This window comes from Castor canadensis, chromosome 1, assembly GCF_047511655.1.
Source record: "Castor canadensis chromosome 1, mCasCan1.hap1v2, whole genome shotgun sequence".
Classification (NCBI taxonomy): Eukaryota; Metazoa; Chordata; class Mammalia; order Rodentia; family Castoridae; genus Castor; species Castor canadensis.
The window spans coordinates 134,331,749-134,345,215 of NC_133386.1; the positions used below are offsets into that span (position 1 = coordinate 134,331,749).

The 13,467-nt window shown below is 35.4% G+C and overlaps 1 long non-coding RNA gene across 1 annotated transcript in view; it reads left to right on the plus strand.

The window, feature by feature from the left end:
- Positions 1-13,467, plus strand: part of LOC141425727 (uncharacterized) — a 457,749-nt gene that overhangs the window by 158,407 nt on the left and 285,875 nt on the right. The gene's annotated exons all lie outside the window — the stretch shown is intronic.

The following is a 13,467-nucleotide window of genomic DNA, read 5'->3' on the forward strand; positions in this document are numbered from 1 at the left end:
GCTTTAAGTCATACATTTTTATACTTTGTCACTTATTTATTTTCATGTCAGTTACTCTTCCACACAGTTATTTCATTAGCCACACACACTATACATTTAATATTGCCTTCTCAGGTCCCTCTTCACTTACAATGAGTTACTCCAACACCATTCCACCTAAGCTTCCTGCTGCCATGGATGATGCTTGAAAATTGTTTTATCTGGAAATTGACCAAGTACTCTCCATCCAAAATTTAAACATTACTTTATGATCACAACTTTCTGCTTTTTCCTTTTTACCTCAGTTATGACACTACAACTGTTCATTATGTACATTCCTCAATCTCTACTAATGACTTCTTATCTATTTTGTCACTTCTTTTATTCATATTTTCCTTACAGAGACTCCATGATTATTATACAACAACTGTTCAGGACAACATGTAAAATTTTGTTGCCAAAGTTCTTTCTACATATCTCAAACACAGTATTTTGAAATGTTTTTCTCTTACCAAATTTATCTGAACTATGAAGAATATATTTAGGCAAAAGGAGCTCTTATAAAGTTAATAATGAATATTAACTCATCATTTACTTCATCTGCTTTGTTGTGAACCAAGGTTTTGTTTGTCAATCTGCCTCTTTGAATTTCTTAATAGACCTTCCTTGGATGTCCGTCATTTACTCCCAGTAGACTTTAACATTTTTGACATTAGAGGGAGAGAAATTATTTACTCCTTGCCATCAGTTGCACAAGAGTACTTGTTATGACACCAATTCATTCCATTTTATGTAGTAATTATGTTCTGTTTTTAATACCTAAACTTATATTTTGTTCCCAAACTCTTTTCTTTCCCATATCTTCTTTCTAGTCTAATTTATTAAATCTTTCCTATCAACATAAAAAAATGTATGCAAAGAGTCTCACCAGTGATCTCTGACTTCTATCACTGCCTTTACTCAATTACCTCTATTTCCCTCTTTATTCCTTCACTTTGAGCATCCTGGAAAAGTCATTGATGCTCATTTCATTCTATGCATTTATAATTCAACCTGTTGCATTCCGATATTTTCTATTAGAATGGCAGTAGAATTACTCTTTCCAAGTTCATTAACATTCTTATCCCTCTCAATAGAATGAGTATTTCCTATTTGAGTTTTCTTTAGCATAAGATCTTTGATGTATTTCATTGATATATTTCATCATGAGAAAATTACCTTTTGGTTTCTAAAACACCAAAATATCTTGGTTTTACTATCTCTCTGTCCATTTTTACTTTCTTTGATGATCTACTTTCTTTGTTTATGCTTGAAATAACTCTACTACGTTAGTATTCTTTTAAAGCCAACTGGCAACATTTTTCCACATCCTAGTTTGTTGGGAGATATTGTCCAATGTGGTGGGACAATTGTCTGTTATATGGTACAGACACAAAAGTCTAGCTATCCAGGCCAAATTTCTCCTCTAAACTCCAGGCACACAAATCTGTCTCACAGGCAGCCTCAATCACAGTCTCCAGAGATACCCAAATTAACACATTCATAGAGAATTGATAAATTAAAAATCTTCCACCCCAGCTACATGCACTAGATTATATATGTCCTAATTCAGTGAATGGTGCCATCCTTCATCCACTAATACACATGATCATAAAGAAGAAAACAAATCTTGTACATACATCTTATTTCAACCAATAAACGATTGTTAAATATTACTGATTATTTAAGCTAATTTAACATATTTACATCGTAATAATTTCTATAATTTATTTAGACTCCAAATCACAGATGGATTATTGCTGCAACTTTGGTTTAAACTATCAGCATCACTACTCTTTTTGTGCCTATGGCAGCTTGAGTATACTTTCTAACAGGCAAATTTTATCTATTGTTTCTCATCAAACTTGGGATAGGGTCCAAACTTCTTAACATGGTTAATTAAATTTTTGATAAGTAAGCTTTTATTGTAGACTTGTTTCATCACTTGCAATATCTTTAATAGAATAAATGACTATACCTAGCAGGATTTAGTGATTAGTAGACACTCAGATTACACTATTAAAATAATTACACAAATGAATTCAATTTTTGTTCTTCTAAACATTTTTTTTTACTGCTTTTATTACCTTGATGTTCTTCCTACTACATATTACTTTTGGATAATTAACTAAACCAAATGAAGTCCAATATACTTTGAGGCACACTGTGTAAATGCCAACACTTAGCATTTCTTAGGTATTTGAGCACATTTTGTATGACGTATTATTCCCTATAGAATATATTCCTTGAATTGTATCATTTTCAATAATTTTTGAACCAAAAATATAGTGATGTTTCAAAACACAAGCAATTATGCTTTGGTTGATCTTGGGGACCCAATTTACTGATAGGCAAAATTCAAGCACTTGAATGGGAGATCATTATTCTGAGCCTAAGTGTAATAAAGAAATAATGAATAATAGCAAAGATCATTTTTTCTATAAACGCATTTTATTCAGATAACCCCACCAGCAAGAGTCAAACAAGATCATTTTAACATATAAGAAACAAATAAAAAATGTTTAACTATTTGCTTATATGTGATATTGCACATTTCATTACAGTTGGGAATTTTTGCAAGAAGTCATGGTTTACAGTAGGTCCTAGTAAATTGGATGGGCCTCTGATAATCAGTAAATCATTTATCATTGAAAGGTTTTTAAGTTTTTTTCTTTCTGTAAAAACCACAAATTTATTCTCAAGATTTCCTCTTTAAAGCTAATGTATTTTTAAAATTTTAATTCATTATATAATTTCTACGGGTTCAGCTGTCACTCTCTGGCCATTAAATTTACAACATCTCAGAACTTTTACCAGAAAATACCCAAAATTTGTATATATAAGAATATGAAGACATTGCAGGATTAATGTGCCTCTATCAGGAGTTATGTTCTATCACATTTGTCTGATACAGCAGATTGTTTGTACTAATGGTTTCAATTATAGACCTTCCTGTAACCTTACTCTTTTCCCTCTAAATTCAGAGTAACCTTTCTTTGGCACTATTCATGTGACTTCTTTCACCTAGTGTTTTAGTAAAAAACTTGACTCCAACACAGGCTTGAAAATGACCTAGTGTTACAACTCCCTGCCTTGCTCTTTTGCCTTTTTCAGAAGCACAAACTCATGTCACCCCTTGTTCACATCCAGTTTTCCCAGGTGGGATCATCTTCGAACAGCCAGGTCTTAGGTAACCTGCTGCTAGGGTAGTCACTCATGAATGGACCCAGACAAGTTTTATCAAGCCTGCTCCCAAGCAGGAAACAATCCTGTGACTCAAGATATGTAATAAGTTAATTTGTTTAAGCCTATTAGCTCTAGAATATTTTAATTAATAATTTTTGTGTAATAGAAAATACTTACTGGAGAGATCCAAGGTGGCGACTGTGACACAGCCACAGACCGCGTGCTCTGTGAATTAGGGACCTTGCTGAGATGCTGGAGAACCGCCTAGCTGTGGTACAGCACAAGGTTCAGCACTCTGAACCCCTAGATTGTGGACAGCTTTTCCACACCACCATCTACTAAAAGAATAGCAGGCCTGACAAGTCCCCACTCCACAGACCTGTGGAGCACCTGCTTCACTCGGACGGGCTCCCCGCCCCTCTGGCCTGGGCCCCAGCTCCACATGGGACCATGAGATCCCTGCACCGCTGGGCACCCTGCCCCTTGAGCCCTGCCATGGAAACAGCTTCACGTGGGATGGCCAGATCCCCACACCTCGGGCTTCACCCGGCCCCATGTGGGATCACAGGATTCCACCCCAACATGCTCCCTGCCCCTCAGCCAGCAAGGCCCCAACTCCACAGGGGACTGTTGGATTCCCATCCCACTAAGCTCCCTGCCACTCAGGCCCCACTAGGCTCACTGTCCTTCTGGCCCCGCCAAGCCCCAGCTCTGCAGGCTGGCAGCATAGCTGTTCCACCAGGCCCCCTGCACAGCAAGCTGCCATGGGAGGACTCCAAACGTGCCTAAGAGACACAGACAGAGAGGACTGGATGCTAAAGGAGTAACATCAGAACACCTAAGACTGTAATTCTACTGTTCCAAACTGGTGTTTTGTTTGTTTGTTTGTTTTGCCTTTCTTTAAGGGTTTGGTTGTCTGGATTGCTGTTTTTTGTCCAGGATTTCTCCCATTTTTTTCACTTTTTTGTTTGTTTCTTTCTTTTATCTTTCTCTTTTTTCTCCTTCTTTCTTGGCTTTGTTAGTATTAATATTGTAACTCAGCTAATACTATTTCAGGTGCAGAAACAGTACCTAGTGGAAATACGGAGGACAAAAAGCAATGAAAACCATTCTCCTCCCAAAAATAAATTAGTACAGGATTTAGAAAGTAATGAAGAAAATGGATACCTAGATCCAGACTCCAACAAAATAAAGATAAACTGTACCAAGGAAAACAATGAAGAAGCCCACAAGAACAACCTGAAAGAAGATATCCTGCAAGTGATTAATGAGAATTTCATTGAAATGTTACTTGACATGGTTAAGCAAAATGTACCGGGGGCACTGAAGAAATTCCAAGACAACAAAAATAAAGAGTATGAGAAAAAACAAAAACAAATAAGTGAAATCATAGGAGCCCTAAGTAAACATCAAACTGAAACAGAGAACACCATAAACAGAGATAAATAAATTAAGGTTGAAAATTGACAATATTAAAGAGAAAGTGACCCATGATATGGAAAACCTCAGAAAAAAGAATGAAACAGAAATACAAAACAAAATGGAAGACTGTTCCAACAGAATAGAACAAGCAAAAGACAGAATCTCAGAACTTGAAGATGAAATGGCAATTAAAGGAAAAACTGAAGAACTATTAGTCAAACAACTCAAGACCTGTGAAAACAATATTCGAGAACTCATTGACTCCATCAAAAGACCAAACATGAGAATCATGGACATTGAAGAAGAAGAAGAGGTGCAAGCAAAAGGCATGTGTAATATATTCAACAAAATAATAATAGAAAATTTCCCAAATCTAGAGAAAACTATGCCCATTCATGAACAGGTAGCCTCTGGAACACCAAACAGACTTACCAAAATAGAACTAACCCACGGAATATTATCATTAAAACAACAAGCACAGAGAATAGAGAGAGAATATTGAAGGCTGTAAGAGAGAAAAAACAAATAACATACAAAGGTAAACCCATCAAAATCACAGCAGATTTCTCAATGGAAACCTTAAAAGCAAGAAGAGCATGGAGTGAGGTCTTCCAGGCACTGAATGAAAATAACTTCAATCCTAGGATACTTTACTCAGCAAAGGTACCATTCAAAATAGACGGAGAAATAAAAGTCTTCCATGATAAACAGAAACTAAACCAATATATGACCATCAAGACAATACTAAAAAAGATTCTTCAAAGATTTCTGCACACAGAAAGTGAAGGCAAGCAAAACCATGAAGGGGAAGGCAATACCAAACCACAGGAGAAGAAAAGGCAGAAAGTAGAGAGTAACATTGATTCAGCTACACACAACCAAACCCTTAAACAACAAAAACAACTAAATGACATGAATCACCACATACTTATAAATACTAACACCAAATGTTAACAGACTTAATTCTTCCATTAAAAGACACTGATGGCAAACTGGATTTAAAAGGAAGATTCAATAATCTGCTGCATACAGGAGATCCACCTCATTGACAGAAATAAACACTGACTGAGAGTGAAAGCCTGGAAGAAGATTTACCAAGACAATGGCCCCTGAAAACAGGCAAGGGTAGCAATACTTATCTTGGATAAAGTAGCCTTCAAACTTATGTTGATCAAACGAGATAAAAAAGGACACTCCATACCAATAAAAGGGGAAATACACCAAAAGGAATTAACAATTATCAACCTATATGCACCCAACGTCAATAAACCCAGTTTCATCAAACATACTCTGAAGGACCTAAAAACATATATAAACTCCAACACAGTGGTAGTGGGAGGCCTCAACAACACCCATCACCAATATAGATCATCCAAACAAAAAAATCAATAAAGAAATCTTAGAAATAAATCACATCATAGATCAAATGGACCTAGCTGATGTACACAGAATAATTCATCCAACTTCTGCACAATATACATCCTTCTCAGCAACCCATGGAAACTTCTCCAAAATTTATCATATCTTAGGCCACAAAGCAAGCTTCAGCAAATATAAGAATAGAAATAATACCATGCATTCTATCTGACCACAATGCATTAAAACTAGAAATCAACAACAAAAACAGCAGTAAAAAACATGCAAACAATTGGATGCTGAACAACACATTGCTCAATAATCAATGGTCATTGAGAAATAAAAGAGGAAATTAAAAGATTCCTGGAAGTCAATGAAAATGAAAACACAACCTACCAGAACCTACGGGATGCAGCAAAGGCAGTCCTAAGAGGAAAGTTTATAGACATGAATGCATACATTACAAAGACAGAAAGATCACAAATCAATGATCTAATATCACAGCTCAAACTCCTAGAAAGACAAGAACAGCAAATCCCAAAACAAATGGGAGAGAAACAATTAAAATAAGGGCTGAAAATCAATGAAATAGAAACAACAACAACAACAAAAATACAAAGAATCAGTGAAACAAAAGCTGGTTCTTTGAAAATATAAATAAGATTGACAGACCCTTGGCAAACCTGACTAAAATGAGGAGAGAAAAAAACCCAAATCTGTAAAATCAGAAATGCAAAAGGAGTGATAACAACAAACACCACAGAAATCCAGGAAATCATCAGAGAACTTTGAGAGACTGTACTCTAGTAAATTTGAAAATTTTGAAGAAATGGACAGACATCTAGAAACTTATAGCCATACAACCATCCAAAACTGAACCAAGAGAATTTTAATCACCTGACTGGATCTATAACACAAAAAGAAATTGAAGCAGCAATTAAAAGTCTCCCAAAAAAGAAAAGTCTAGGACCTGATGGATTCACTGCTGAATTCTATCAGACATTTAAAGAAGAAATAATACCAGCCATCCTTAAATTGTTCCACAATACAGGAAGAGAAGGAGCACTGCCTTACTCATTTTATGAAGCAAATATTACTCTCATCCCAAAACCAGACAAAGACACCTCCAAAAAGGAGAACTACAGGCCAATTTCCTTAATGAATATTGATGCAAAAATCCTCAATAAAATAATGGCAAACCAAATCCAACAACATATCAGAAAGATCATACACCATGACCAAGTCAGATTCATCCCAGCAATGCAGGGGTTTTTCAACATATGCAAATCTATAAATGTAATACAGCACATCAATAGAAGCAAAGAAAAAAACCACTTGATCATCTCAATAGATGCAGAAAACCTTTGACAAAATCCAACACCACTTCATGATAAAAGCTCTAAGAAAACTAGGAAAAGAGGAATATACCTCAACATTGTAAAGGCTATATATGACAAACCTACAGCCAAAATCATACTTGATGGTGAAAAAATGAAACCATTTCCCCTAAAATCAGGAACGAGATGAGGGCACCCACTATTCCCACTCCTATTCAACACAGTGGAATTTCTAGCCAGAGCAATTAGGCAAGAAGAAGAAATAAAAGGAATACAAATAGGTAAAGAAACTGTCAAAACATCCTTCTGTGCAGACAATATGATCCTATACCTTTTTTGAAGACCAAAAAAACTCTACCCAAAAACTCTTAGACACCATAAACAGCTATAGTAAGGTGGCAGTATACAAAAATCAACTTACAAAAGCCATTAGGTTTTCTATACACCAACAATGAACAAACTGGGGAGGAATATAGGGAAACAATTCCATTTCCAGTAGCCTCAAAAAAAATCAAATGCCTAGGAGTAAAGTTAACAAAGGATGTGAATGACCTCTATAAGGAGAATTACAAACTCCTGAAGAAAGAGGTCAAGGAAGATACAGAGGATGGAAAGATCTCCTGTGCTCATGGATTGGTATAACCAACATAGCAAAAATGGCTATACTACCAAAAGCAATCTACATGTTTAATTCAATTCCCATCAAACACAGAGAAACTAAAGCAGATACCTTAAAGCAACTGAGGCCAATAGGAGAAGGGGACCAGGAACTAGAGAAAAGGTTAGATCAAGAATTAACCTAGAAGGTAACACACATACACAGGAAAGCAATGTGAGTCAACTCCCTGTATAGCTGTCCTTATCTCAACTAGCAAAAACCCTTGGTCTTTCCTATTATTGCTTATATTCTCTCTTCAACAAAATTAGAGATAAGGCAAAATAGTTTCTGCTGGGTGTCGAGGGGGTGGGGGGAAGAGTGAGAGGTAAGGGAGAGGGTGGGGGAAGGGGGGAGAAATGACCCAAACATTGTATGCACAAATGAATAAAAAAAAATTCGAAACCCCCCAAAACAATAAGACAAAAAAACCCCAACAACAACAATAACAACAAAAAATCCCAATGACATTCATCACAGAGATTGAAAAATCTACCCTAAAGTTCATTTGGAAACACAAGATACCACGAATAGCCAAGGCAATACTCAGCAAAAAGAGCAATGCTGGAGGTATCACAATACCTGACTTCAAGCTATATTACAAAGCAATAGCAATAAAAACAGCATGGTACTGGCACAAAAACAGACATGAAGACCAGTGGAACAGAAGAAAGGACCTGGATATGAATCCACACAACTATACCCACCTCATTTTTGACAAAAGTGCCAAAAATATACAATGGAGAAAAGAAAACCTCTTCAACAAATGTTGCTGGAAAAAGTGTTTATCCATCTGCAAGAAACTGAAACTAGATGTATGTCTATGACCCTGTACTACTATCAACTCAAAATGGACCAAGGACCTTCCTTAATTTCAGACATGAAACTAGAAAGTTAGTACAGGACGGAGCAGGAAACACCCTGGAACTAACAGGTATACTCAAGAATTTCCTCAATAAAACTACAGCAGCTCAGCAACTAAGAGAAAGGATGGACAAATGGGACTTCATAAAATTAAAAAGCTTCTGCACAACAAAATAAATCTTCTCTAAACTGGAGAGACCACCTAAGGAGTGGGAGAAAATATTTGCCAGCTATACATCAGACAAAGAACTGATAACCAGAATATACAGGAAACTAAACTCTCCTAAAATGAATGAACCAATTAAGAAATGGGCAACTGAACTAAACAGAACTTTCTCAAAAGAAGAAATTCAAATGGCCAAAAAACACATAAAAAATGCTTACCATCTCTAAGGGGGTAATGGGGAGAGAGGGTGGGTAGGGGGAGGGGGGGAGATATGACCCAAACAATGTACACACGTGTGGATAAATGAATTTAAAAAATGTATATGTTATACTTTGCAAAAAAAAATATTTCCATTGAGTAATATAGAAAATTGCTAGTCAGTCCCATGTACAGAAGAGACATATAAACACTTAATTAGACCCAAACTACTATGCATCTGACTTGCCACTTGGGATGTATAATGCAGTAAATACAGTTGCTCGTCATGTTATCTATGGCAGGAAGCAAACCAACTTATAAAAGATAGCTCCTCACATTCTGCTGGTCCTTTGGAAATACTAATTATCCTCTAGTATGTTTACATTTTGATATTTTGATCATAAGCTGGATTTTATGTGATCCAATGAGTCCTTAGTTTTGCTGTAATACAGCAACAATTTCTTTGTGGCATAAGTGCTACTTTAATACCTAAGAATGAGTGTTAATTGAACAAATGTTGGGGCAGGTTTCTATGATAAATTTCTCTGTTAAAACAAAAGTGTTCCTCTAACTAATGACTTAAGCTCATGAAATAGTAGGTGTGGAGTGTTCCCTATGAAAAACTGTCAAACTTGGTTCCCACTCAGGTCTTTTTCAGTAAGTCAGAAATAAACTTAAAACTTATTAAACATAGGAAGATAAGTAGTGATATTGAAAGAGAGTGTTGCAACTGTATCTCTCAGTGAGTAAAGCTTTAAGTAAAATTCTTGGCATGTTTGACATAAGGCACAAAATGCTCCTAGAAGTATAAATATACATAAATTTCAGTGAAGATATGAATAGTGTTGCCTTGAACAAGAAGTATGAGATAAATGAGAGATATCAGTCCCATATAATAGATGTGAACATAAGAATGCAGATATTTGTTTGTAATATTAATGAGTAGATAGAATATACAACTGAGAAGTCTTGCAAGATTTATTTTGTATGTGGTTATTAATCAAAATTTCTTAGAACACTCACTCTGCAAGAATATGCCCATAAAACTATGGAACTTTCCTACAAATTCTATTTGAACTATACACTGTTCAAGATTTAGTTTTTCATCCAAAAAGCCCATTTGTGAACACTTTGTGTTGCATCATTATTTAGTGACACCAAAAAACAAAATGGTGCCTGGTAAATCTCATTAAACCTTTTTTTATGTTAGAGGTGGAAATAATTTTTTCTTATGACAATCAACATACATTCCCAACACAGATGGGCTTTCCTTGCTTGCACTGCATCTGCCAACACCCCCATATGAGTTCTTATACAAAGTCCTATTTGTTGGCTTTGTATTCCATAGTGTTGCTTCCTGAAAGGGATGCTTTTCACCATAGGGCACAAAAATGCACACATGACCTTAAATGACATATCATGATACTCTTACACAGAAAAACATGAATTTGTGGAAAGGGGAAAAGCCCTTGGATGCTCAGCAAGGGCATCAGCTTGGAGCCTGCTCTACTCATTGACAGGGAGACCATACTCCAAAGTGTAATGATACATAAAATGTGTGCCCGGTAAATGACACTACAGCCATCATAGATAGAATAAAAGGTACTGAGCCAAGAAGAGAATAGGAGTAACCCCTCTCTCCCTCATGTCTAGTGAATGTTGAAGAATCTGTTCTGTCTGACTCTATAGCCTCAGGTTCTGCCAGATTATATATCCAGTTTTCAAATAGAAATACTTCCTTTGTGGGGCTCAGAATAATCACTGTGCTGGAGACCATGACTACCATCTGCATGCATTGTACTCATTTTGCCAGTGAATTAGCAGTCAAAAAAGAAAAGGAATTAGTTTACTGGTTCTGTAATCAATAAGATCATCATGAAGAATTTGTGTTTCTGTCACATAACATGGAGAGTAATATATGTAACCAAAATTCAGGGGATTCAGTGTGACATGTAATGTTTTTATACTCAGTGGAAACTCTTCATAGGTAATTTCAGCAAAGGTAACACTATAAGGACAGGTTATCAAAGTGTTAGATCCTTCAGCCTATGAGGGTCTGGGTTATTTGACCAGATGTATGAAAACAACATGCTAGATTTCCAAAATACGGACTATAGATGGAACAAATCTGGATGTGGTGGTAAGGGCGGACAATGCTGGATACCAATGAGATTCTTGCAGACTTCTGTGTCCCAAGGTTTGCTATGTTTTCAAACTTTGTACTTCTGTACATCTCCTCTAGAGACATCTCTTTGGAAAAGTGAGTCTGTATCTCTGCATGATACCTACTTTTCAACCTTTAATGTCATCTTGGATTTGTTTCCTCTCCCTGTCTCACTTCAGTTTCTCCGTACTCCATTGTCCTAGAATTTTACATCTCCAACAACATTAGTCTCTTAAACTTTTCCTGGGTAACTCAGTTACACATATATGAAAGGGAATTATCTTTTAAGATATATGAAAAGTTTTATTTCATGAATTAGAAAATGTGCCTCAAAGTTATCAAGTACCTTGAAGGAACTTGACTAGGAATAAAAATTTAAACTGGATTTCTCAAAGTTATGTTCCAGTTTTGGAATATGACTGTGTTTGATCAGAGTGATAAATGGCATAGTTCCATGGAAATCTGGGAGTCTCTGAGATGCTTGAACTCTCCATCACTGAAATGGAAAGGAGTTTAGAGATGTCCATAGGAAATATTTCTCTGCAGTGTGTGTGTGTGTGTGGGGGGGTGGTTTCCTTTCAGAATATAACAGGTAACATAGCTGAAAGCAACCTTATGTGTCCAAGTAAGTTTTCCCTAATCTCTGCATTGCAGTAATTTGTGACTCTATAAAATCTTTTTAAATGCATTTATTCTTTGGGTGACATCTAGTGAATCATTCATTTTTAAATAAAAAGTATTTATTCAACATTTGTAACTTTAATCATGTCATTGTGAAAAGAAGCTACAGAATCAAGTAAAACTTTATTGAAATCTTGTCTAAAGATCTGTGTGTGTGTGTAAACTAAGCCCACTGTCTCAACTTGTTTTTTAGTACAATGGGGTTAGTCATAAATAGCCAGAATTATTGTGCAAGTTACCTGAAGTAATAGACTTAAATGTATTCTCCAAATTGCTGAGACATAGTACATGTTCAATAAAGGTCAGTTTTATTATTTGTGAAATTTTGAATGGGCTCACTTGCTATTGAAAATAAAAATTTGAGAATAACATAAGGTTGTAGTATTCATCTTTACAAAATATATGGCTTGTTTTTTCTTCAAGAAAATGACATACTAATTTTAAATATTATCAATGTAGAGATGATTTGTTTTGGACATCACCAGATGTTATTAGCAGGTACAGAAGTACCTCACTATGAAAATTTTTTAAAACTTTTTACTTATAATTTTTAAGTGACGGTGAGAAAATAAAATTTTACCTTTGTACTCAATGCTTTTTTGTTTTTGTATGTTGTTTTGTTTTTGAATCTGTCTCTCTTATAGGCCAGACTGGCCTTGAAATTGTAATGTTCCTATCTCAGTCTCTTGAGTGTTGGGATTACAGGTATGTACTACCATAACTTACAAGTTTGTGTTCTTTAGGAAAGCAGTAATCATGATATTGTAGCAACCAGGGTACAGTAACATCGACCCAGAATGAGGCTGAAAATCATTCTGTATTAAGGGTCACATGCAATTCCAATGTTATATAAATAAGCAGAACAGGTAAAAGGTATTAAGTTACTCTGGTGTACTGAAATAAAACAATAGCACTTCACAAAAGCAGGTAGATAACTTTCATTATGACATCACAACCCACCAAGATGAAGATAAAAGTAGGTAAAATACAAGACTTTTAAAGAAGCAATTAATATATCATTGGGAGTAATTAAGCAAAAAAAATCCTTTAAAAGATGTACATCTATTTTTCCTGTGAAATCTAAACAAATTGGCTTCTTCATTGAATCATTTTTCAAGTATTTGATAGAATCTCTGTCAATGTACACTAAAGTTCTGAATCTCAAATCAGAACAATATTTTTAAAAAACTTATATGTATTCAAGGAGCTTGTCTCTCAGTTGAATTATTCTAAAAAATAATTGTGAATGTACTATAATACTTCTGAGATCACAATAATGAACACAGTGATTCTCTATTTCAGGGAAATCAGGAAACAATGTCCAAGGAGAAGATTTTTTTTCTTCTAATAGATAATGGCATTTGGTCCAAGATAAATCTAGACTCATTACCTATTTTAAATTCTTTCAATTCATTTATTA